Genomic DNA, 25650 nt, shown 5'->3' with positions numbered 1-25650 from the left:
GTCCTCTAACGAGATAAGAAACCCAGCCTGTCAAGAAACAGCAGCAAACATTTTTACTTCCCTCATCATCAACTCCCCGCTTTATTAATAATGGAACTCGCAGCATTGTTTAATCACATTTTTGAATATCTATAAAATGTAATTTCGAGTGATATTGGATTAATATTCACGTGGAAAATGAGGTGCCTAATATGAAATTATATTTTTCTGACAAGGGAATTGGACAATAAGCGCCGCACAAACAATTTTAATTGGAATGATTAAGCTCCCGCGTGATAACAGGCGGCAATAATACAGTTGTGCTATTCGTCTTGCTTTTTGCGTGTGCAGGTCTGCTTGGTGCTAGGGGTGGAGCAATCATTCATTTAAAAAAAAAAAAAGAATACATTATTTATTTATTTGCCACCTCCACCTGACGAGTCAACGACCTCACTCAACCACACCTGTGGGAAAACTACATGGAAGGTGAGGTGGTGACCAGAAGAGGGCAGGCATACCGTGTTCGCTCTCGGATTGCTTGACGCGGCCTCTCCATTTCCATTCTGCTGTCTTTTCCTGTGGAAGTTAAGAGGAATTCTGACTCCTCCCCTCTCACACTGTCGCACTCACCGGGGTCTGCACATGGGGATTGATGCACATCCTCGATGGCTACCTTGGACTGTGGTAGAGCGGTGGGCTTTCCAAACGGAAGGTTGCTGGTTCGATCCTCGGCCAAGGCACTGAACCCCCAAACTGGTCCTGATGCTGCGTCATCAGTCGTGTGAATGTGTCAAAGCGTTTTGAGTACCTTGAAGATAGTGAAAGTCCATTTAGCATAAGAATTAGTCACACAGCAACAAGAGGAAAGCACAGGATTATCAAAGCACCGCACAAAGCCTTTTTTCCCCCCCCTTTCAGACGAGAAACACTTCTAAATCTTTCTGTCTTGCAGCTTTGCCACTGTGCTCTTTTCCTGCAACCTCCCTCTGGTGTATTTTAGATAGTGGACGCCTCGGGCCTTAACTGCACACCTCACACTCCCTACCCTCCTTAGTGCTAATGAGTTAGTGGTGCTAACAGCACAAGGCTAGCTAGCCCTCTGATGAAATGTAAATGGGCAGTAATGAGCACGGCCCGAAATCACTCCAGGGGAGGGGGATGCGGTCACAGCCAGGCTTAGTCCTCCCTCCCTGATGGACAGGGCTCAGTCTCCGGGTGGGCATGTGACTGACAGGACCCTGGCTCCTGTGCGTGCGAGGAGCCCAGTGGGGTCTTTGGAGGGGCCCTTCATGAGTGACTGCAGGAAGAGGCACAGAGACGGCGGCTTGTGGTCTCACTGGCCTTTCTAAACTGGTCCATTAATTACACCGAACCCTTAGAGAAAATTAGCCGGCAAATCTAATAACACGAGCAGGAGGAGGAGGCGGAGGAGGCGGGTTTGGAGTGTCTGCTTATGTGTCGTGCACACTTGTGCTACTTTGCACATTGCAGGAGGCAAACCTGTGGTCATGCCCAATACTTACCAAGCAGGCTTTTAGGACGCATCATCAGGTTTGATGTAATAAAACCTTGACGTGGACATTTTCCCAACCCAGTCATTCTATAGGTAAAGTGATATATCTGCTATAAAGGCAGGTTTTGGAGGGGGAAAAAACTCGCTGGATGCACAGACTTATGGAACATATTTGGCAAATTTACTATTACTAGCACTAAAATATACTTTTCCAATCCAAACGGTGAGAGACACATTCATTAAGGTCTGCTGGTTAACCTGATTTGTTTTGATATGAAGCAAAATTCCCATAGAAGAAAATAACAATACAATAGCAATATTGTATCATGTACCTGGGCCTTCAGTGGGGCCTCAATTGGCATAATAATCAACTTAATTTTTCAAAAAGCTCCATAGCTAAAAGTACTAAAGTGACATGGGCCAGCACTCCTGATTCTGAAGGCCCTGGGCAGAAGACATTAATATGGCAACACACAGAAGCTGAAATATGATTGGACGAAAAAAATCCAACATACACACATAGGTACTGGAAGCAGTGCAGCCAAGAGAGTTATGAAATGACGATAATAGACTGCCGGGAATAAATTCATCCAATTTCACGGAGCAAACACGAGAATTGAAGTTGTAAATACAGTCCAGTGCTTCTAATAGCGTTAAGGCCAGCAGAGAAGGCCTTGCTGGCCTTGGCTGCACACCATTCCTATAAAAATAGTAACAGATAGACAGATATACTGTGTACATATAATACATAAGTCTAAAATACTAATAATTCAATATCATCTGAGAACGACTAATTCAAATATATTTTCTAATAATAATAATAATAATATTTAATATTAGTAGCAAGCACACTGGAAAAAATGTTTTTTTTTCCCACAGTAAATGCTAATTTAGTTATACATGTAAACCATGTGAGAAAACCGTAGTTCATGCATTTATTTAAAGAATATTAATGTGCTTACTTAGTATCAGGTAGTAAATGTTGTATATTGTTTTTGTTATGCACATTAGAATAATGATACTTCAGTAACATTTACTTAAGTAGGATCAGCAGATCACATTTTGAGACTAGAAGTGAAATCTACTACAAAAGTTCATATGGCGAAGTTAGAGGCACTCACACGCTCCCTCTGGTGGCCCGCAAGGCATGGCTGCTGGGCACTCATGGCTGCCGTCGGCCAATGACCTGCTCTGCTGGGAGCAATGCATTGTGGGTAAAAGTTAAAATAACTGTTATTTTAAACTTGTATTTGGTACTTGTCTTGTAGCCTATATTATTATTATTATTATTGAGTGTTAATTTGCTGTGCGACGATTTTAGTGTTCTTTGTAAAATGACACCGTGCGTCAGATTGTTATACTGAGAAATGACCTCCTGCGATTTCTTTGAGCAACTCGTGAGCTCACTTAAAACTTGTGCTAAAGAACGAGCGATCGACTGGCACAGTTGATCGTACAAGAGACGTCACAAGATGAGAGACGGTCATAAACCACCTGCACCGCGAGGTTGAAAGCAAAAGCAAAAATACACACAAAAGTGAAATAGCTTGCAAGCACAGTCTGAGTAAAAATAGCGACACATTTTTAAGTGAAGTTTTATGAGGTAAAGCAATATGCTAATAAATGTTACTTAGGATGTTTTTTAAAAATCGTTCTTAAAAATCAAGTAGAGCCGACTTGAGAATGATGTGTAGTTTACATGAGAACGACACTTGCAATATTTACTTCGATTGTCTACGCGGAAAAAGTTACTTTTATATTTGGGATACGTGTTGCCAAGTGTACCCACACAATGAATGGCTCAACTGGCTAAAATGTGACATCCTACTAGGCAGTTATTCCAACTTTATAGGCATATTTTCCACTAATTTTGGTCAAATTCCAAACTATGTACATTACTTCCAGAAGCCTTTGATGATTGAGGTTCCACTGTAACAGTACGTACGCAGAAGTACTACTTGTATGAGGGTTTGGATCAGTGTAGAGTAGTGCTGGCTTCCACTCACAGTGCAGCGTTCAGTGACAGATATGCTAATGCTCAAAGTACGCGGGAAAAAAACAGCAACGAACCCCTCATCTTTGCACATGTAAGCGTAGTGTAGGCACTGTATGCGAAAAAGAAGAGTTTGGCGTGGCCCACTTCTTCCCCTCTCTTCCTTCTTTCTCTGCGGTGCTGTCAGCCTCCCTGGGGTGGCATCAGCGCCGCCGCAATAGGTAGGCCGAGGCTATCAAAGTACATGTTTTAACTTTTTAAGACTTTGCAGGTTGTCTTTGTTCTCCTTTTCTCTCTGTTGTGCGGGCTCTCTTGGGCCCTGGGTTGGGGAGTCTCTGTGGGTGCAGACGAGTGGCTCTGGGCTATAAAAAAAAAAAAAAAAAAAAAAAAAAAAAAATGCAGGTTATCTACTGGGAGAAGTGGGGGAGCCTTTTAAATTGAAGCAAAAGATGAGGTTTTTGAGAAGACGTGTGTGTGTGCATATGCTATATATACAATGTATATAGGTGTTTAGGCTGGGAGGGGTGCATGAGCTTTGAGCAACACCTTTGCAGAGAAATGCAGTGAACGCACACATGCGTGCATCCAGCAAACAAACATGGACACTAGCCTCAACACCCCCCCTCCCCCCCCACACACACACATTAGCTGCATCCAACATTACTGCTACCACCAACAATAACCCACAGGCTTAAAGCCTTTGGGATGATTTGATTAGCAATGATATCTGAAAACGGCCTCGTCGTGCTAACAAGATTAAGCTGAGGCCCTGTCTGTTTTCAGCGCTGGATATTCGCTAGGTGATTAAAACTGGCTCTCCGTGCCGGAACAGGAGCCTTAGCCGGCTAGTGGGACGGTTGCCAGGTAACAAGACATGACTGCTGTTTTGATGCGGCTACATACGCACAATAAGCTGCTGGGAGATAAAAGTACAAAAGCAACCTCTGTCCTTGGCCAAGCAAATCAGAGAGTGACAGGACTCATAACACATTCATCATGGAGGAGCTGGAGCAAAAAAAAAAAGCGATGTTGACTCACACCAGGAAGCAGTACACAAGTAATCCTGCATAACTTTAAGGTGACATGTTTGTGCAAGTGATGATAATGATGCTAATACGGTGTTGGCCATGGCTTCATTTTTAAGGCTAATTCTGTGATTTCCCTGCCACAAAAACCCAACAAATGCAAATAATTCACTTCTATTGCCAACATTTTCATAAAGCCAAGTAGTAGACGGTATATTTACTAAATTATCTTAAATAACTGCCAACAAAATCAAACTATAGGGTCTTTATAACTTCCACACACTAATGGCAACACTCTGGTTTGGAATTTTCGCACAATTTTCTCGGCGAGTTTCGCTGTTCTTTCCGTCATTTGGTGAAAACAATATGTTTATCTCATGGACATCACCTCCGGGAAAGGAACAGAGTTGCAATATAATTCCTGAAAATGCTTTAAAAAGCATGCCAGGCCAGTTGCGGGTGAAAACAGAACTCCAAGCAAGATGAAATATCCAAAATAAAGGAGAAAAATACTTATTTGTTTCATTTTGTGGTAACGCACATGCTGCCATAAATGAAAAACTTCATTTTGGGCCGTAAACACAAAACTCCAGTTTTATTTCAAGTGTTCCGAGGACCACCGGTCCATCTTTTTTGGAGGGCTGTCAAAAAATAACGCGTTAATGGCGGTAGTTAATGTAGTCAGCAACTCCAACCACTTCTGCCTGATGCTTGCCTCTTTAGACAAATAGATTTCGAGACTTGTGGGCTATCTTTTAGCTTGATTGACATATTCAGTTCCTTTGGGGCTGTTAATACATACAAATATACATAAGCCTGTCCTGTCATTTATCTTTCTGTTCATTAAATACAGTAAAAATGGGCATATTTCAGACATAGTTGGTAATGGTGATTAATCATGATTAATTTAAAAAACGATTAATCTGATTAAAATGTTGAATCATTTGACAGCTCCTCGCTATTACAGGTATTTAATCTTAAACTGCGTATACTCAGATCTTCTGTACCTTTTGTCTGCAAACGTGGGTTTTCAACACTTAACGGACAGCACCGAGTCCACGCATTATGCGACGTCCTTCAATAACTGCATCGTGATAATAAAAATGCATTTATAATTCATGAGGTCTACAGGCTGTGACGGGGTGCTAAGGTTAATCAGAAGCAAGAAGGGCACGGTGCATCAAAAAGGTCACCTTCTTTTGTTTAGGATATTGATTATAATTTTGCAACATGCATGTTTTCCATTGATTTTGCACTTTGTAGATAGCATGCAAATTGCAGGTGCTCGCTTGGAAGTACACAAGTAGAATACCCGGGTGGGATGCATTGTAGGAGTTATCACATATGTTCAATTGTAGCCTCTATCTATTGTCAGCAACAGTAATGCATGTTGCGATGGGGGAAAAGTCCAGTAGACCATTTCATTATTCTTCCTTCATCCAATCTAAAGGAATGGAATGTAGCTCTCCATGTCAGAGTTGATTGGGAGACTGTTGTGATGCCGGAATTCTGCCGTGCATCCACGCAGGCGAGGGAATATTCCAAATATATTCATGGAATGTTCCACAAAGAATCATGCAATATTATTACCTCCACGAGGTGATAAGATAAGGTATTTCTCATATTTCAATGTGTTTTCATTCATTTCATCCTATTTTGGCGAGGGGTTCGGGGGTGGGGTGGGCGTGGGGGATAAAAAAAAAAAAAAAAGAAGAAGAGTTTGGCCCCAGGCAAGATTAATAAGCATTTAAAACGGTTTCAGTGCTAAGCGGCAGATCACAGTGTGTGTTTCACAGTATTGTTCACTACTGAGTGGCCATGAATGACATAAACAGATTGCACAGGCGGCTAAAGCTATTGAGTTCAGGCACACATACGTAGGCAAGCATGCATCCTCCGTGTGGATTTATGCAGAAATCCAGAGTGGCAGGTGTGAATCATCCAACAACAAATACTACTAAAATAAAACATATTTAATATGTGCTTTTGTGTGTATTTTGTTAGTTATTCACACACACATACATGTAACATAAACACAAACATGTTATTGTGCCGTATTCCCATATAGAGTAGCAGGTCAGTGTACCCACGCTCAACAGAAGGTGATCAGACTTTTACAACAAAGTATCGTCAGTAACATTTACTGGAAAATGTTGTACTTCACGTACAAATAAAGATAAGAACACAAATGTTTTTCAGTGAATAAAATCAATGAATGGGACTAAGAAGTATCTTGTTATTGTTTTAAGTCATTCGATCCCAGCCATTTTTCCAAAGAAAACCCCTTCAGTACCGGCCATTTTAGACGTAAAAAGATACCATAAAAAGATACATTCCAAGCATAACTGTCACTCAAAATCATTTTTGCTTTTGTGACGGATCAAATATCTAAACAACTACACCAACATAAACAACACAAAAAAGGGGTTGTTTCACATCAAAATAACAATTTATTTACAAATATAACACCATGAAATGTTTATATTTTTCACATTAGGAACTATGTGTGTGCACGCGTGTGCGCGCATGATTTAAAATTTCCCTACAATGCGGAACCTTCTGAACGCTACACTCCTCCTTCCTCCTCCTTCCTGCCATGTGTGATTTTTCCATCCACGTGACCTCTTCCAAGCTCTTATCAAATTCACTTCTGCCACCTTGTGGCCGTTTTTATGGCTTAAAATTGCTCTGAAGTGAAATCCAGTAGTGGAAAGTTGCGTCATCCACTCTTTTGGCTTCTCTTGCAAAATAAAAAAAACGTAAAAGACGTATAAATACGTTGTTGGGATCGGGTGTTTGGGATTATAAAAACGTGTAACTACGTCTTTGGTGTTGAATGGGTTATTGGAGTCAGTGCCTCACCAACCATGAGACAGACAGACAGTACAGCATGACTAATCACTCTTTGACAAAAACTCTTGACTCTTTTGTCGTTCTTACACCTTTTCATGACATCATCCTTGCGCCTCACACTACAGGCATGACTAATCAACTTCTGCTCAGTCAAACTGCGACTGCGCCAAAGCGCCAAAGTATATCTGGATCACTATTACCTAGGAATACTATTGTTTTGCACTACGCTTGCACTTCCGCCTGCCCAACAGCCATGAAAGTCTACGAACCGGTGAGTTTCCGCCCCAATAAAAAGGTGGAAACGTTAAAAAAAAAAAAAAAAAAACATTCAGGAAAAAAGTTTCACTGCATTTGTTAAACTTTCTCGCTAAACTTCCGCTTTCCAGATGCCACGCCCACCCTGCATTACGCTAAAGATGCGACACACGGTGCTATCAGTCACAGTGATAGTCATTACGTAATTAATTGAGCTCATTTTATTTAATTATTTTTTAGCGGCATCTGTTTGAGGTGTGACATTTGTTTATCCAAGTGGCTATTAATGGGGGGGTAAAAAAAAAAAAAGAGGATCCAACAAAGCTTTTTTTGGTTTTCCTGCAAACATATCCACCTTTATATACAAACACACTCATACACAACATGTTGCTTGGGCTTAATGGCTGCTGCCGCTGCAATAATTGCAAGCCCTCCCCAAATTGTGTTTTTATTTTGCTCCCCACTTCTGGAAATATAATCAGTTTGCCCAATTTTATTGCATTTCCTAATGATGCTTGCCCAGAGCGATTGTTCTGTGTGTTCCTTAGCAAACAGCGCGTGTCAGCTCACTGAGATTAATCTTGATTACTTTAGCCCTTGATGAAGTAGGCTACAATAATGCTTTAATTGGGGAATATTACCACACAGGGGAAAAAAAAAAAGAAAAACAGTGATAGATAGACCCGGAGATGGATGTTTGTCTCCACACAGCACTAATTGTGACACTGTTTGGAGTGATTAACTTTGGATGGATCAGCGACTGGTGCAGGAGGTGGAACACTCAGTAAGACACTGGCATTGGCTGAATGATTGTTGTATCACTCTAATACTAATTATTATTATTCTTCTTATTATTATTATTGTCGTCACAACAAAGCAAACAACCTGATCCTTGAGAATGCGCAACACGACCTCAGGGAAAATCGAGTAGCCAACGACAAAAACAAGCCAATTTAAGACACAAGGTACAGTGGAACCTCGGTTTTCGTATGTCCCTGTTTTCGGCAGATGTAGTACCATCTCGGTTACAGTGAAGAACTGAGTGCCAAAGCAAAGCATCTACACGTTGGTGACTCAGTCTCTGTTAAGAATGAATTGTGGTTATTTTAGAGTTGCGACACTATAGACAGTTTTTTTCCATAGTCTGACAAAAAGCTAAATTCCACTGTATAAGGTGGAAGCAGAATACTGAAGAACTATAGTGTCTGATATGCTTTATCCCGCATCATTTATTCATTTTTTATCGGAGATGTCCGATAATATCGGCCCACTGACAACATCGGCCCAATATTGCATAAAAATGTGATTACGGTCGACATCGGTATCAAATGTTTGCCCAATAATGAAAAACGATATTAAAAAATGCTGTATAGATGGGCATTTTAGTGTTCACATAGCCAGGATGACACCACAGTTCACATGTAGTCCAAGCCCACCTCCTTTACGCTTTTCACAGGCTTTTGTTCCTGGCTGCTCTGACTGTACTGAAGTAGGCTAGCTCCTCACGTTAGCCTCTGGGATGCTAGCTCTTAGCCATTCAGCGAAGCACAAATTTGAAGATTCTTGCTAGCTCGTGAATCTTGCTCGGTAGTGAATTCACGTTTCCCATGATAACAGAAGGTAACGAAAACTTGAATCTCCACTTCCTCGCAAGCCGCTTGACTTTCACCTTAGCGCCGGCGTGGCCGCCTCGATATCGCTGGCTAGACAGCGAATCACACCGATGCCGGACATCGCTCTCATGGCACGTAAAAATGTGTCATGTCAAATTTGTAGATAAATATACACAATAAATAATAATAATAATCATAATACTTCCTGTCCCGTTCAGTCCAGTCCTTCCATGACAGGAGATACAGTATGTGATGTGAAACATATCGGCATTGGTTGATATTAGAATCAGAAATTGAGAGTTGGACAATATCGGCGTATTGGTTATCGGCAAAAAAGCCGATAACAGACATTCCTAATTCTTAATGAACAAGTCATTACGTTACATAGTCTATATTTATTTATTGCATTGGGTTAAAAAAAATTTGACCGGAGGCCGTCTATATATGGGTGGTCGCCAAACGGGAAGACACGCTTACTCGCGGCGCAACGAAGCAACGACACAACACACCCACAGCAAGTTAGCGCATCACATGAATCAGCTACGACGACGACGTGGGCGGTGAACAACAACTAAACGTGTTGAACAAGTATGAACAATTAAACATTGGATTCCAAGAATATGTTAACGTCCCTCCGTGTTCGCTTGCCTGACGTCCTCCTCAACATATTTTGCAATCGAGCAAAAATGCGACATGTTGGGAGAGGGAGTACCACGGGCTACCCAGCATACCTTGTGGCGGGAATACATGGGTGTCATTTTGGCATGAGTGTTGTGAGCAGAGGTTTATTTGTATGCCCACATGGTGCAGTAGGTAGGTTATGTTGTATGGCGATGTTAAAGGTTTAAAACCCGTTGGGCCAGATTAAGAAACGTGGCCCGTGAGCCACAGTTTGCCCACCCCTGCACTCGGCTGTAGTCTAAAGCCATTGAATGGCAGTATGTCACACAGCATTCCACTACTGTCTTTTTTGTATCGTTTTTTTGTTCCTTTTTCACATTTTCTGACATCCCCTTGTACCTATCCAGCATGCACATGCACAACTGTCACATCAAGTCAACAAACAAGCTAAAAAGTCTTAAACATGACACTTTTAGGAGAGAAATCTGTGAACCATCTTTCATACTTCATTTCGTGAACTTCTATTGTGTTGAGGTCCCCCCCCCGCCCGTCTCCCCCCCTCCCCTGAAAAAATAGAATGCGTCTGAGCCCTGTCACGTTGCTACTTACGGTACCCAGTGTACACCCCCTGGGGGCAACACCCAAATGTGCCCATGCAGCTCTCCTGCTATCCTGCCCCTTCTTCACTTGCGTGGTATTGCACTTGACGTGAGCAAACACACATTTACACACACGCGGCGTTACGCATTACGTGCACACAACTGCACCACGCAGGCCTGGGCCAATCTGCTTGCTCGGGACAGTTGTCTTGCAAGGTGTCGTACACTGACTGGACATATGCTGACCCCCTCGGATTTTTTTGTGGATTTTTTTTTGTGCTGACTTCCTTGTTGGTGCCTCTTTGTGTCAGGGCATTGTGCTGAGTGGTGTTAAAGGGGGTGCAAAGGCACTCCTGCAATTGGTTATTTGTTACTGCAAGTAAATATTATGCTGCATGTTTTATTTAGAGCCGATTCCAAACTGGGGTTTTAACCTGGGAAAAAGTACAGTAGAATAATGGATCAAATAATAGAAATATAAATCTGTTGCAGGGCCAAAATGTCGCCCGCACAAAATCTGTATGATCGCAAAGTTGATTTCAAAGCACAACTGCGGCGGAACATGATAATCATGCGGAATAAGGCCGACTTTGCTGTACGCCTGCTAGCTGGCCCTGTGAAGCAAGTATGAAATCTGACTGGTTCAAGAAACAGCCCCATTGTAATCATGTTTCAGTGACACAGACCAGCACTCCTGATTCTGAAGGCCCTGGGCCAGCTGAAATCTGATCGGACAAAAACATCAAACAAATTGGTCAGTGCTTCGGATCGTGTTTAGGCCAGCAGAGAAGGCTTTGCAGGCCCTGACGGCACACCACTGCATTAGAGAATCCCTTTAAGGTTTACCTGGGATTGGAATCCAGAATCCATAAAACGCCGACGCGTTGGATTCCAGACATCGATAGATGCTTTATGAACCTCCGAGCGAAATTGACACTGACATGCGGACAGTAGCACCCTGCTTGTTGTGGCCAGCCAGTGTGAGGAGCCGCTGTTCACGTTTGCATGTCAAGTCCTGGCACAGCATCACTGTGCATGTCAAACAGCCCGTTTTTTTTTTTTTTTTACATTTTTTTCTTCTTCTTGTTTTTGTCGGGCAAGCCTGACAAGATGCAGAAGGATCAGTCATGCTGCTCTGAAAAGATAACGTCATACGAATCAGTTACGACATATTGAAGGGAGTGGGGGAGGGGGGGGGGGTATGCATATACACACACAAGACCACACTTAAAACGGGAGTTGTTTGATGATATTAACGCATGAGGACGAGCGCAAAAAAACAAAAAAATCAATACAATTTTTTATGACATCTCCATCTCTCTTGGCCAGCGTGTGTGTAATGCTATTCAAATGGGAGCAATGGTGATAAGGTTGGGCCAAGGCTTCAATAAAAAGGGGGGAATAGAAGACATTGGGCCTTGCTTCAGGCTTTCCGTGGTGTCATAATCTGTTTTATTTCCTCTTTTTTTGCGGATGTAATCAGAGGAACAAATACAGTTGACAGGGAGGCGTGTTATCTCCATCTCTCAAATCATATAGCTCGACATTTTGTATGCGACGCGGGAGATTACAAAGCAATGTGTCATCTTGGATCTATACTGCGCAGATACTGTATATTATATACTGCGCCCATACAAATGCATGCATGTTGTGAGCCCGCCAAGGTTGTGCACCTGCATCGAGGATGTATAATGCTGTGGGTTAATGCGCTGTGAGTGTAATCCTCCTGCGCAGTACAGTGGGCTTACACGTTGACCGTGGAGAGCGACCAGGAAGGGTAAAGCCCTTCCAAGCAGAGGGGAAGTGTGCACTAAACATAATGATGAGACGCGACGCCATTATGGTGTTTTGAGTTGATTTCTGTGATTTAGCCACGCGTGCCTGGGACGGCCTCCAAGGTTGCTGTCATGGGGAATTTAACGTCCTTCGCTTTAGCGTCTTTCTGGGAGCCTGTCACATCGGCTCAGCACTGAATGGCGTACACCAGCCTCAGACCCCTGGCTTTGTGAATATTAATAGAATATTGATTCCGCCAAAACACGACCACGTCTAAGTGCCTCCCTTATTTTGCTCTCTTTCTTGTAGCGCTTTACAAGACAAGGAAGCATTTTTTGGGGGGTTTGGTAGACTTGCTAAAGACAAAGGACAAGGTCAACCTGGTTGATCTTGGTATGAAAGTGAAGGGACTTTGGTGGTTGCTGATGTGGAAATGTAAATCCCAGTGTGTAAGAACAAAAAGCCGGTTTTCTCCCTTTTGTAGTCAGGAACTGATATTTCCCTGAAACTTACCAATGTTCTACTGCTGATTACTAAAGAACGGAAAAAGGTAGAAACAAACTTTTTTTTTCTGATGAAGGACGGGCGTCTAATCTTTCTTTTGGTAGGTTCCATGTTTATATAGCCATAGAACAGAATATTCAGTGTGCCTTGAAAGATCAGTCAGGATTGTCGGTACTGAAGGGGCTGTCTTTTGACAAATGGCTGAGACTGAATGAGTTAAACACTCAAAATTTTACCTGAATGCTGCTTTTTCTTTTAGTTTTGCAGATTTTCATTTACATTTTATTGTGTTGTGTTGTTTTACTGTAAACAGTCGGACACCGACAAATACATACAATAGCCTATTTTCGTCATAAATCAATTGAAGCAACAAAAAAAATCTGAGGAGCCGTTTGGGAGCCGAAAGATCCGGCTCTTTTAGTGAGCCGAGCCAAAAGAGAGTCAAACTTTTCGTCACATGTGTTCATCAATTTCGGTTGTGAAGCTAAGACGTTACTGATAAGAATGTGGGGGAAAAAAATGATTTTCCAAGAGAACCAAAACTTTCTCGCAGTGTTAAAGCGGAAGCACACGATGCATCCGAACATAATTCATTACAAGGGGCATTGATTTGGACGTAAACATAATTATCAAAGAGAGTCAGACTAAACGGGCCTGACGAAATCGCGTTCATTATCAGCCAAAACACTTGGGAGTGCGTTACTCTAATTAATTTTCTATAATGAACCCGGTGTTTTTTTGTAAAGCTCCGAAATGCCTCAATGACACGTTTGTTTACTGTGAGAGCTCATTTAAGGCTCCGACGGGATTTCTGCTTTGCAAAGCTTTCTTGTTATGTATCAACGGCGTCTGCCGCTGTAAGCTCCACTCGTGTTTCATCAGCTTCTTGCAAATTAATAATAGCATTTGTTGTTTTTATGTAGTCAACAGCATGTAACAGGAGAGCAAAAAACAACAAGTCGCTCGTAAGGTGCTTATATTCCACCTTAATTACTCTGCCAGACTGGTTCTCCTGACTTTTCGGTCAAGGGCCTTGACACTTCGCTGGCGTCCTCCTCTCTTCATGCACGCAGCGCACGCCGGCATCAGAAACTATTTTCAATAATTGATTCCGCACTCTAATTGAACAGCACGACTGAACGACATAGCTCATTACTTTGCTCATTAGTTAATTATCGGAGAAGTAGGACAAGTCAATAAAAGTGAAGGCAGTAAATTCCGATACTAATTAGCCGCGCTTCCTTCGAGACATATTTAAAGGCAGATTAGTTACCTGAATGTCCCGCATCGGGATGTAGGAGGGGGTGCGGGGGGGGGGGGGGTGATGCTGGCAGGAGATTGGGCTAAGGTTAGCTGCTCGGTATCATTAAAGAGGGGGAAATCATAGTTAACAGTGAAGTGATGGAGCTCCCCAAAAGGCACGTCCTCAACCACATGAGGATTTCATGTGCGCAGTGACGGGACGCAAATGGTTCAACCTAAATTGTGAAATTTGATGATTTTATATGATCACATTTTTGTAAGAAGCGTTATGTGCAATTAAGACACGTTTCATTTCAATTTTTGTATTGATTAAAAAAAAAATAAATGTTAAAATATTTGTTATTTTAGTAGGGTATTATTATTGACTTATTTTGTATTATTTATAGTATTTTTAGTATTTCAGTAAATTGAAATAAATACAAATAAATGTAAAAATATGGCTTTTTTATTTCAATACATGTATTAGCATTATTATCACATTTTAGAAGAATAATTATATGCAATTAATTATTTAAATATGTGTATTGATTTAAAATCATGTTAAAATATGGCATTTTTATTTCAAATCCATTATCGTTATTATTATTCATTTGCGATTATTTATAATATTATTGTTCATGTTAAATTGAAATAAAAATAAATGTAAATATATGGCATATTTTTCATGTCAATACGTCGTCACATTTTGGAAGAAGAATATTTATGTGCGATTAAGACACATTTTATTTGAATATTTGTACAGATTAAAAAATGCATGTTAAAATATGGCATATTTTTAATTTCATACAATTATTATTTATTATTATTATTATTATTTTGTAGTAGTAGTAGTAGTACAATATTGAATTTTTTTTTTTTATAAATTTTTATTAGAATATTTATATTTTCATGGAATTTTTAAAAGGCATACTGTACATATCATGTCAGCATCAGTAATCATTAAAATGTGTAATGTACTTTTAAAATGAATGTTTTGTTTGGTGGTGCTTTTTTTATTTAAAAAAAATGGGAAAAGCAAATTGTAAATATTTGTTTTTCTTGAGTTATAATATATATCTTTTAATTTTCAGAGGGTACAGGAAATTCAAGATGAAGCAAATGAATTGACTTACCATAAATAATACATAGTCGTCGGCGGTACACAAAAATTCAACTTTTCCGAATGCTAACTTAACATTACGGCCCACATATAACTGATAATATTAATGACAACATTTCTATTCATATTTGCTAAATAAGAAAGCCAAAATATTAGAAACCCTCGTAAATATTTAAGTGGCTTGTCGGTTATAGCATGCGGTGCTGCGTGTGTGACATATTGCTCCAAATGGATTCATTAGGAGAAGTGATTAAATCAACGTATTCCCTTTCCTTATTAGCTTCTCTGCCTCTATTTGTATTCTCGGCTAACGCCGCCCGTAATAACCGTTTGACACGCCGGGGCCTCGCGTGAATAGCCGTGACTGGGTTCATGCACTCGACTTACAAGGTGAAAAAAGGGGGTGGGGGGTTTGTAACAGTGTTGCACAGATGCTCGGTCAGCCAATCGCCAAGCAGGGAAGCAGGAGGGCCTGGACGTGTCTTTTTTCATATGCAAATGAAACAATGTGATAATAAACACCTGACACGGGGCATGACTGAATCACCCCGCGCGCTTCATCAAAACACACTTTTTAAAATGTTTCTTTTTCCCGTCGCAGCCACTTCCTCGTGGACTAATCTCCCCTCCGCTCAGCTGTTTTCACGCTCATACATTATCACTTTTTCCCCGTCAATCGGCTTTAACCAACGTAACTTTGCGAGGGGGACCCTTGGGGACGAGGAAATGACAGAAGGCGGCCTTTATTTACCTCGCCGGCCCCTACCGTGTCGTCTGCTTAATCATGTGGCTAATCGACAACACTGTCTTGCGCCCGGACAATGGGGAAGCTCATTCATATTTCACACAATGGAGTGTTTAAGTCATTGCACGCGTCTGAGGAGGAGGATATTGTGTTTCATTGTGAAGGGCTCCACGGGGACCTCCTCCCTGCCCACCCAGGCCACCCTATGGGGCCCTCCTCCTCCCAACTAGCATATGCCTGGCACTTCTGGTGTTAAGCAGTGAGGGCCCCGGCCCCGTGCAGCTGGCTGCATGTGAGGGCCCACGCCTGCTATCAAAGCATTAGTTCCCATGATTAATTCAAGTGGTTAATTCTGCTTTATCATGGCTTAAGAAAAATTACCAAGACAAATATGTACTGAATAAAATAGGTGTGTTTAATAATGCAACAGGGCGTATAATAGGGCCTCTTTTCTTTTTGCGCTAATCTCCTCACCAGCTCTACTTGGTGTCAGATGCTGGCTGCCATGTGCTCGTCTGTTCTTTAATAGCGCTAAAAGGGGATTATCCACACACACACACACACACATTATAGTGGAGTGTTTGCATTGCTGCTGCACCACTCCACTGTGGAGTATTCCAGTTGTCCGGTAACGTAGCAGGCCTCGCCCAGACACTCCACTGTCTCCTCATGCATCTCTAACTGGCTGGCTGCCTCCTCCTCCGTTTCCTTCAAAGATTAACCAGGGTCATTAAGGACATCGGGAAGGTTCATTTTGTCGTTAAGAGCGGCAAATTAATCACGGAGGGGCAGGGGGGAGGGAGGGGGTGCTATTTAATGACACACTTCCCTGGACTGATTACTTGTGTTCTTGCTAATTACACCGGTTAACTACAGTACACCTATGAAGGTCCTTTTGGTATTTTACTTTGAAAGACACACATTTCCTCTACATGATCAAATAAAGCGAAGATAATTTAGCTTTTAAATGTCCGTTCTTTAGCTAGACATGTTATCTCATTACGTCAGTCGGGATGCGGTCCTCCACTCTGCTGTGAACTGTGTTTCGGTTTAAGTCCCGCCTTCCTGTGCGCCAACATTGGTCAGCTTTTCAGTTGTTTTTCATTTGAATACATAATGTCTTTTGATTTGATATGTCCCGAACAAACCATTTTTAGAATCATCACAAATGGACCTGTGGCAATCAATGCAAGTGCTACACCCAGTCATCCCTTGGTTTTCATTAAAAAACTGAAACGAACAAAAACCGAAGCCATTTCTCCCATTGGAAATAATGTAAATCCAATTATTCCGTTCCAGACGTTCAAAAAAACATTTTATGAAGAATAAGCGGAGTGGAGAGAGAGGGCAGCCACACCAACAGCAACTTCTCGACATCTTCAACCGTTGCCCGATCGAGGACATGCTGTAAACCGGATGGACAAACTGATCCGGAAAGCCACTCATTTGGAGGCGTTTGTAACAGTGTGAGACAGGAGGACACTGGACAAACTGCTCTCCATCATGGACAACCCCACCCACCCACTCCTTTGGACAATAGAGGAGCAGCGGAGCTCATTCTCCAGCAGACTCCTCCAATTCCGTTCCCACAGTGAACGCTACAGGACTTCATTCATTCCACACGCAACCCAGCGTTTTTGCGAGAAGTATTGTGAGATTTGGTGTTGGGGGAGTGATCGAAGATGTTGATGAAACCAGCCAGCCTACATGGTATGCTACAATTTCCCTGCTCGTCTCCCACCGCTTCACAATGAGAGCACGCACACAAAAAAGTCAAGTGTCATTAAAAACCAGCACCATTAGTCGCGTCTGCCTTCATTTGTCCACCGTTATTACCCAGAGAAGGGCAGGCGAAAGAATACAGGACAGACAGCGGGGCTCCAGCCCGGTTAATAATGGAGGGAATCTCGGGGCAGGTAAGGGTCAAACTGGACACTTCCTAGCATGCAGCGAAGAGCCATTCATCTGAATGGAAATGTCAGCGGAGAGCGTGGGGTCAACAGCTCCAGGCTAAGTTGGACCTGGGTGTGACTCCTGACACTCCACACTGGAGCGGGGCCACATAATGGCTTTAGGAGCCTGATGGTTATCTCCTCAACTTTGACTTGTTTTCATTCTTCTCCCACCCTCCCCTTCCTGCGTCCGCCGCGTCCACCGAGCCCGTCTAACCGCCCGCCGTCTAATGACAACAGAGGAGGGGTTAAATGGTCCAATTCCTCTGAGATTTTTGGGAGTGTAGATACGTGACAGATGCAAGGAGATAAATCAGATGCTGGCATGTCTTGGACAGAGCAAGGCAGCGACATGAATGGCAGCCTTGTTTCCTTTGTGATGTGCGACGCAGCTATTTATAGCACGAATGGGTGAACGACATGAAGCCCCGCCCTCCTACTATCATAATTGGATGTTTTTCCTGCATTCTGATGAGATCACATCTCATTTCTTCTTCACTCATGTTATTCCTCTGCTAAGTGGACTGAAGTTCCAACCTTTTCCAGGCTCTTCCCCTCCCTACTTCAACCACAAATTTCAAAATAAATACCTCAAAAGTTACAAAATGTTATCCCGCCAGGTGTTCCTAGACCTCAGAGCATCCAAGCATTCATTCTGAGCGGATATTTTGCTTTTTTATTTCATTTTTCTATATTATATATTTTCTATATACCCTAAATTCTGGTGTATAAGCCGCAAATTTTTTCTTAAAAGGTGGAACCCTGCAGTTTATACAGCGGTGTAGCTAATCTATGGCTAAATTCTCATTTTGTGACATCGCCTTTACTTCAGGAACTACTACTGGTTGTTTAAATACTGTGCCGCTCTTGTGTCAGTGAGGAAACGGTAGCCCTTTCTTTGGCAGGAGCCAATCACGAGCTATCAGTGCACTCACAACAAGCTTGTCAACTCACTGGAAATATAACAGTATAACAACATAGCAGTCTGACTCACGGCATGATCTTAGTGAGAACGACACTAAATTCACCACACAGGAACTTAACACTCCAAAAGCATACCTCAGAAATATACAAAATGTGTTTAAAATGAAAAAAACCCCAACATTTTAAAGTTCTCCCAAAGGCATTGCATTAATTGGGGCGCTGCGATGACATCAGCTCCTCTGGCTCCCTCCCTGTCCTCCAGTGAATTGCTCTTCTGGCAGCAATGCATTACGGGTGGATGTTAAAATAGCTGCCGTTTGTTATTTAAAGCTCGTATTGGTACATGTACACCGTTTGGGTGTTAAGTCGCTGTGTGATGAGTTTAATGTCGGTAAGATGAAACCGTGAGTCAGACTGTTTTACTGAGTGATGACCTCCTGCAATTTTCAACGTGTTGACAAGCTCGTTGTGAGTTTATTCATAGTCATGACCGGCTCCTGTCAAATAAAGAGCTGCCTGGTCCTCACGGACTTGTGCGTGCCACAATATATCACTTTATGACATGTATGTACTCCTGCGGCTTATACACCGGTGCGGCTTATATACCGGATTTTACAGTACTTTTTCAGCCAAACTATGAAAAAAAGTGTAGTATCATAATCCATTAACAGTGGTGGAATCTATTTTTACTTTTTCCACTCCCGAATATGCAATTTCACCGACAGCCTTGAACATATCAGTACGTAGAGTAAAATTATGGAACGGACTGATGGTTGAAGCATATCCACATCATGCCTTTGTTACGGTTAAGACAATTTGAGTGTTTTTAGACCGTTTTAGACCTTATTTTGACACTTTTTTATGACAGTTGAAAGTGTAAAAATGTTACTTCAAGAAAACGTTACTTAAACTCACTGGTCATCAGTGTTCCTAAATGATGCTTTTTACATTTCAAGACAACTTGTTTTTACACTCGTATGGCAGTTAAAATGTTCCATTAAACATGATCGCAACCGTTGATGAAAGGTTTCACACTGTAGCTCAAAAAAACACCGATTTTATGCGAAATGGAGAAGACAGATTCCATGTGAGGAATGTGACTCCATTGTGCGATGGAGAGACAAAAATTCACATCTTCCTCATGTCAAAAGCTGTCAGAGCATTTGGTTCCCTTTGATTTTGTCCCCCCCCTTCCCCTCATATTGAGACAGCTTCGAGGAGATCCTGAAAAGACCTTTTGAAACGGACCAAAGCTGGCAGTCTGGCTATTTGGTAACCCCCCTCCTTTCCACTCAGCCTGTTTTACAATCTCATTAAATCGGCCCTTTGTTTTGCCACTTTCCAAGCTCTGATCTCTGGCTTAGGACGAGTCAAGAGGCCGAGACAGTTTGAAAAAGGCTCCCTGCGCCACAAAGAGGCCGCTTGTTCCCCAATCTATCCCCTCTTCAAAAAAAAAGGAAAAAAAAAGCGAGGGAGAGAGCAAGAGGGTCACTCACTCGCGCGCTATCGCGAGAACTTAATGAAAGTTTTATAACTCTTGAAATGTTTATGACCTTCCCCACTCAGCACCAATTAATGCTTGATGAGTGCATGAGACCCCAGTGCCACCCCCCCAGAGGAAACAAGCAGAAAATATGTGACAATGTTGAAGTGGCTTTGATTTATGGCTGCAAGCAGGTAGAGTGAGCCCTTATTATTGCCATCTGCTAACAAAACCTTACTAAAGACTGCTCTATTATGCAGCACTTCATTAGGTCTTTTTTTTTGGGGTGGACATAAAACACAGAGTTGCAGTTTTAGTGACGTCAACTCTTCTGAGAAGATGTTTGACATTATTCTGTCGTGTATTTGGCAATTTTTGTCCATTCATCCATGAGGCATGGATGCCGTAGGTGGCACAGAAGCTAGTCGATCTTTGAGACTTATTTATTAGCATATCAGTGCCCTCGCCTCCTGGCGAGTGACCAACAGGCACGTATTTTGTCCACTGAACACGCCCGTACGCCTCGCCGCTGTCCAGGCAGCAACCCCGCAAGCCCCAGCAAGGAGCCCGGTCCCCAAAACCCGGCCGGAGGTACACTAATACACTGGCTCGCCTTGCACACCGATCCAAAAAGGTCGAGCTTGAGAGGGAGAGGGAGTGACAGAGCGCTGCAGCGATGTGCTTGTGCGCACAACAGTAATTATTGCACGTCAATAGGGTTCAAAGTCTGCCTTTGCTACCTCAAAGTTATGCCACAAATATCACTCCATAGACGTGCACCTCCAAATACATAGATAGTTGCAGTTTCACGGCCAAGACCAGGGATCTTGGTCTAAAAAAGGTGACCAATGCTATATACTGTCCTGTACTTGTATTTCTTCAAGATTGGCGGGTCTGTTAGTGTCTTTATTCATGTTTGAATGATGCTGGTGCCAGCAACTCATACAGGTTTGTGCAGATAAATACTACAGCTTCTCGATAGTATTTCAAATCAGGGGGGCGTGAAAAAAATGTCTGTTCCCGAGAGGGGGGGCATGACAGAAAAATAACTGAGAACCACTGACTGAGACCCTGTCCGCTCACGTACGTTCTTAGGATCGCGTCCACACTGCCGGATTAGTATACAGTTGCATCCAGACGGGAACGCATCACTTAGTGAAAACGATGTAATACACGAGGCGCACCTACGTGTGGCGCTGTGAACAGGCATGCAGACGGACCCACGTGACACTCCAACCATAGAAGAAGAAAGAACGGATGCGCATAAGTCCGTCGTCTCTCGCTTACGAGAAGCGGAATAACAAAATATCAGGAGAATGTCGACTGAGGTGAGTCATGTCTGTCAAAAATATTCAGATATGAAATTGGGTTGTCATCAAAGCTCACTTCTGGTCACGTGACGGCGACGAGGCGGCGGTGGGTCGGTGACGTCATCGTTCCCGTATTGCCTGTCGACACGGCAACGGATTTTGTCACTCTGGAAGCCGTTTTAAATAAAAATACTGCTTCAGGTCACCCGGAAAGCCGTTTCCGTGCGGAAGAGAGGCTGAAACGATAGAATGCTTTTTGATAGCCGCTTAAGGTGGTACACTACTAAGCCTTTTTGACCTTTTAGGACCGCCATAGTTGTAGCTTGGTTGGCAGTGTAGAAATGAACCAAAAGAAGAACAAAATGTGCCAAGTTTTCGAACTCGGAGGCCTTTTAGTCTGCTACCATCATGAGTCAGACTCTTAAATGGGTAGGGAGACCAAAACTAGCATAACAAAACAGTAAAAGGCATTAAAAATCATAAATATAAATATAATGTGTCGATGCTTCTGCGAATATTTTGGTGACATCTCAAAACAGCCCAACATGAAATGAACATGTCGTAAATGCTCAGATTGTAATTTCACACGTGACACAGCTTATTCTGTACACAGCGACATGGCTCAGGTTGTAAAATGGTCATTGCCGGACCTAATGGTTGCTGGTTCAATCCCCCGTCGGTGAATTTCAACCCATTTCTTGGATATTTCAAAATTCATCGTACATTCCAGCTCAACTTCAGCAGTCACACGCAACGTCTGCTAAAATTGATTCAACAAGTGCACTGCACAACACGGCAGCAACAGAACCAATGCTGTAATAGCGGTGGGGAGCAAACTGCTCAGCCGGGGTTAGCACTGGTGATGCATTCATTGGAAATAACACACCGACAGATGACTAGTGACACTTTAAAGCGCATGCAGAGGTAGATAAATGCAGCAACTCATGTGCACTTCAACAGAAAATGTCCCTCCTCAAATTGTTCCCACAGTTGGAAGCACACTGTGTTATTTTAAGTGTAATTATGGATGTAAGTGGTGTGTCCCAAGACTATGATACATGTATGTCGTAAATAACACATTGAAAAGTGTGGCCGCAGCCTCGTCGCCTCAGTAGACAGTTACTGAATTAGGCCTAATGCAGGGACTTAAGAGATCCATCTTGGTACTGTGAAGCTGTCACGGAGCAATGAAGGGGAATCCAGTGCCTATCTAAAACAAATGACAATCGCCCAAGGCCCCGCTCTCCCTCTTCCTAACAGCTACGCTGAGAAGCCATCGCTGTCCACAAAATATGATAAACCTCGCGCCGTAATAGGATTCATAAACATGCCCAAATACAATTTGCGGAGATGTATTTCAGGAGAAGACAATCATTTACAACTTCTGAGGGGGATTTAGAATAAGTATGTTTGTATGCAAATCCGCCAAACACGTTTTATGTACTTGCAGAGATCATGAAAGCGCATTAGATTTATGGCAGTGTGTGTGGATAATTGCGAGGAGGGCAGGGTGTGTGCAGGGGGGGAACCAGGGAGGCAAAAGAAGTAGTGTCGGGATTTACACTCAGACCTTTTTGAGGGTTTTGATGAGTGTCGAATGAGCCCGGCTTTCTTGCCCCCCGACACGGAAGACAATTGGTGCCACTTGGCTGAGTCGTGGGCATCGAGGCCCCCGTTGCTTCCACATGGGATGCCGCCAACATTGGCTTTTGGCAATAAAGATAGTGGGGAACAAAAGACGGCAAAGTGTTGGCAGATTGTTGTTTTTAATATGTATGGTGAGGAGCATTTGGAAGAAAAGTGATATTTGGAGACACTAAAATACAGGCTGTAAAAACACAACATATGTAACTCTGGTTGTACTACTATTAAAGATAGTTTTGTGCAAAATCATTGACATTCAATTATAGTCTGTGCCTTTATTTTGACAGTCATTAAGAAATACAGGCACTAGCAATGGCAGTGATTTGACTTCCATTCACATTGTTGCCGTAATTGTGTGTATTTCTCTGCAAGTACGAGTCGTAGGAATGCTTCTAAGGCAGCAGTTATAAGAAGACCTCTGGAAAGGCGCAGCAGCTTAGGAAAAATAAAAGCAAACATCTTTTTCAAGCCTGCTAAGATGATTTTAGTAAGGTTTAAAGTCAAAATAAATAGATTTTTACCCTTGTGATTTGGTACTCTGGTCGGTGCCAAAAATAAACATGAACACAACTGAACACAAAATGCAGTTTTTAAATGAAACTTTTTATTGTTAAGGGAGGAAAACTATCCAAACCTACATGTCCCTGTGTGAAAGAGTGAATGCCCCCTAAACCTAATAAGTGGTTGGGCCACCCTTAGCAGCAACAACTGCAATCAAGCGTTTGTGATAACTTGCAATGAGTCTCTTACAGCGCTGTGGAGGAATTTTGGCCCACTCATCTTTGCAGAATTGTTGTAATTCAGCCACATTGGAGGGTTTTCCAGCATGAAGCGTCTTTTTAAGGTCATGCCACAGCATCTCAATAGGATTCAGGTCAGGACTTTGACTAGGCCACTCCAAAGTCTTCATTTTGTTTTTCTTCAGTCATTCAGAGGTGGACTTGCTGGTGTGTTTTGGATCATTGTCCTGCTGCAGAACCCAAGTTGGTTTCAGCTTGAGGTCACCAACAGATAGCCGGACATTCTCCTTCAGGACTTTTTGGTAGACAGCAGAATTCATGGTTCCATTTATCACAGCAAGTCTTCCAGGTTCTGAAGCAGCAAAACAGTTCCAGACCATCACACTCCCACCACCATATTTTACTGTGGGTACTGTATAATGTTCTTTTTCTGAAATGTGGCGTTACTTTTACGCCAGATGTAATGGGACACACTCCTTCCAAAACTTTTGTTTCGTCAGACCACAGAGTATTTTCCCAAAGGTCTTGGGGATCATCAAGATGTTTTCTGGCAAAATTGAGACGAGCCTTAATTTTCATTTTGTTCAGCAGTGGTTTTGGTTTTGGAACTCTGCCATGCAGGCTGTTTTTGCCCGGTGTCTTTCTTATGGTGGAGTCATGAACACTGACCTTAACTGAGGCAAGTGAGGCCTGCAGTTCTTTGGATGTTGTTGTGGGGTCTTTTGTGACCCCTTGGATGAATCGTCGCTATACTCTTGGGGTCATTTTGGTTGGCCTGGGAAGGTTCACAACTGTTCCATGTTTCCCCATTTGTGGATAATGGCTCTCACTGTGGTTCGCTGGAGTCCCAAAACTTTAGAAATGACTTTATAACCTTTTCCAGACTGATTGCTCTCAATTAATCTCACTTTTTCCACACAGGGCCATGTAGGTTTGGATTTTTTGCTCCCTGAATAATAAAACGTTTCATTTAAAAACTGCATTTTGTGTTCAGCTGTGTTGTCATTGACTAATATTTAAATTTGTTTGATGATCTGAAACATTTAAGTGTGACAAACATGCCAAAAAATGTATAGCATTACAGCGTTGCGAAAACTGAGACTTTTGCGCACCACTGTATGATACCTTACCTATGCCAACACTTGAATTCAGTAAAAGCTGATTTACACACAAATTTCTAAGCAATGAAGAAGAAGAGAAACACCTGCTTTATGTCATCTTAATCTTATTCTTAATAAGTGATTTTACCTTTCACTTCTGTCTGGTTTCTGTGCAATGTGGCATGAATTTGGGCGTCTGAGCCATCATCCTCCGCTTTCTCAAGAAGAGGAAAGGAAGGGAGGCTTGGAGGGGGTTGACCCAGGAATTTGGCGTTTTTTTGGGGAGGCGAGTTCAAAGGAACTCCCTGCAGCCTACATAAACCACCCTCAATTGGCACAAAGAGGAAACTCAATTTGCAGGGAGCTGTGTTGTATACTTTTTATAGAGGAACTTTTAGTCATTAGGCCACATGCAGAATGTCGCTCACAGAGCCAGGCGGCGCGGCAGGAGGCCGCAACGTAGAAAGCGGGACAGAAACCCCCTCTCTCCTCTTAATGAGGGCCCGCTTAGTTCCTGTGTCTTCAAATGATGTCCTGTTTGTTCAGCAAAGCACGGGGATCTGTGTTAACCCTTCCGCAACCAAATCTGCTTAGAAGGTGTAATCCTATCTAGTATGCGTGTAGTAGTCTCCAGGCGGGGCTGTGCAAGCGAAGGAAAA

At 42.5% G+C, this 25650-nt stretch overlaps 1 long non-coding RNA gene across 1 annotated transcript in view; it reads right to left on the bottom strand.

Moving 5' to 3' along the window:
• Positions 1 to 298: 298 nt before the first annotated feature.
• Positions 299 to 25650, bottom strand: part of LOC129173951 (uncharacterized) — a 34706-nt gene continuing 9354 nt past the window's right edge. The window contains exon 3 of the long non-coding RNA XR_008567332.1: positions 299 to 787. This is a non-coding gene — a long non-coding RNA (uncharacterized LOC129173951). The remainder of the gene's footprint in view (positions 788 to 25650) is intronic.

The sequence above is a fragment of the Dunckerocampus dactyliophorus genome, chromosome 21 (genome assembly GCF_027744805.1).
Source record: "Dunckerocampus dactyliophorus isolate RoL2022-P2 chromosome 21, RoL_Ddac_1.1, whole genome shotgun sequence".
NCBI classification, from domain to species: Eukaryota; Metazoa; Chordata; class Actinopteri; order Syngnathiformes; family Syngnathidae; genus Dunckerocampus; species Dunckerocampus dactyliophorus.
Note: the sequence above shows the minus strand (reverse complement) of the source record. Positions and strands in the feature narration are given on the sequence as shown.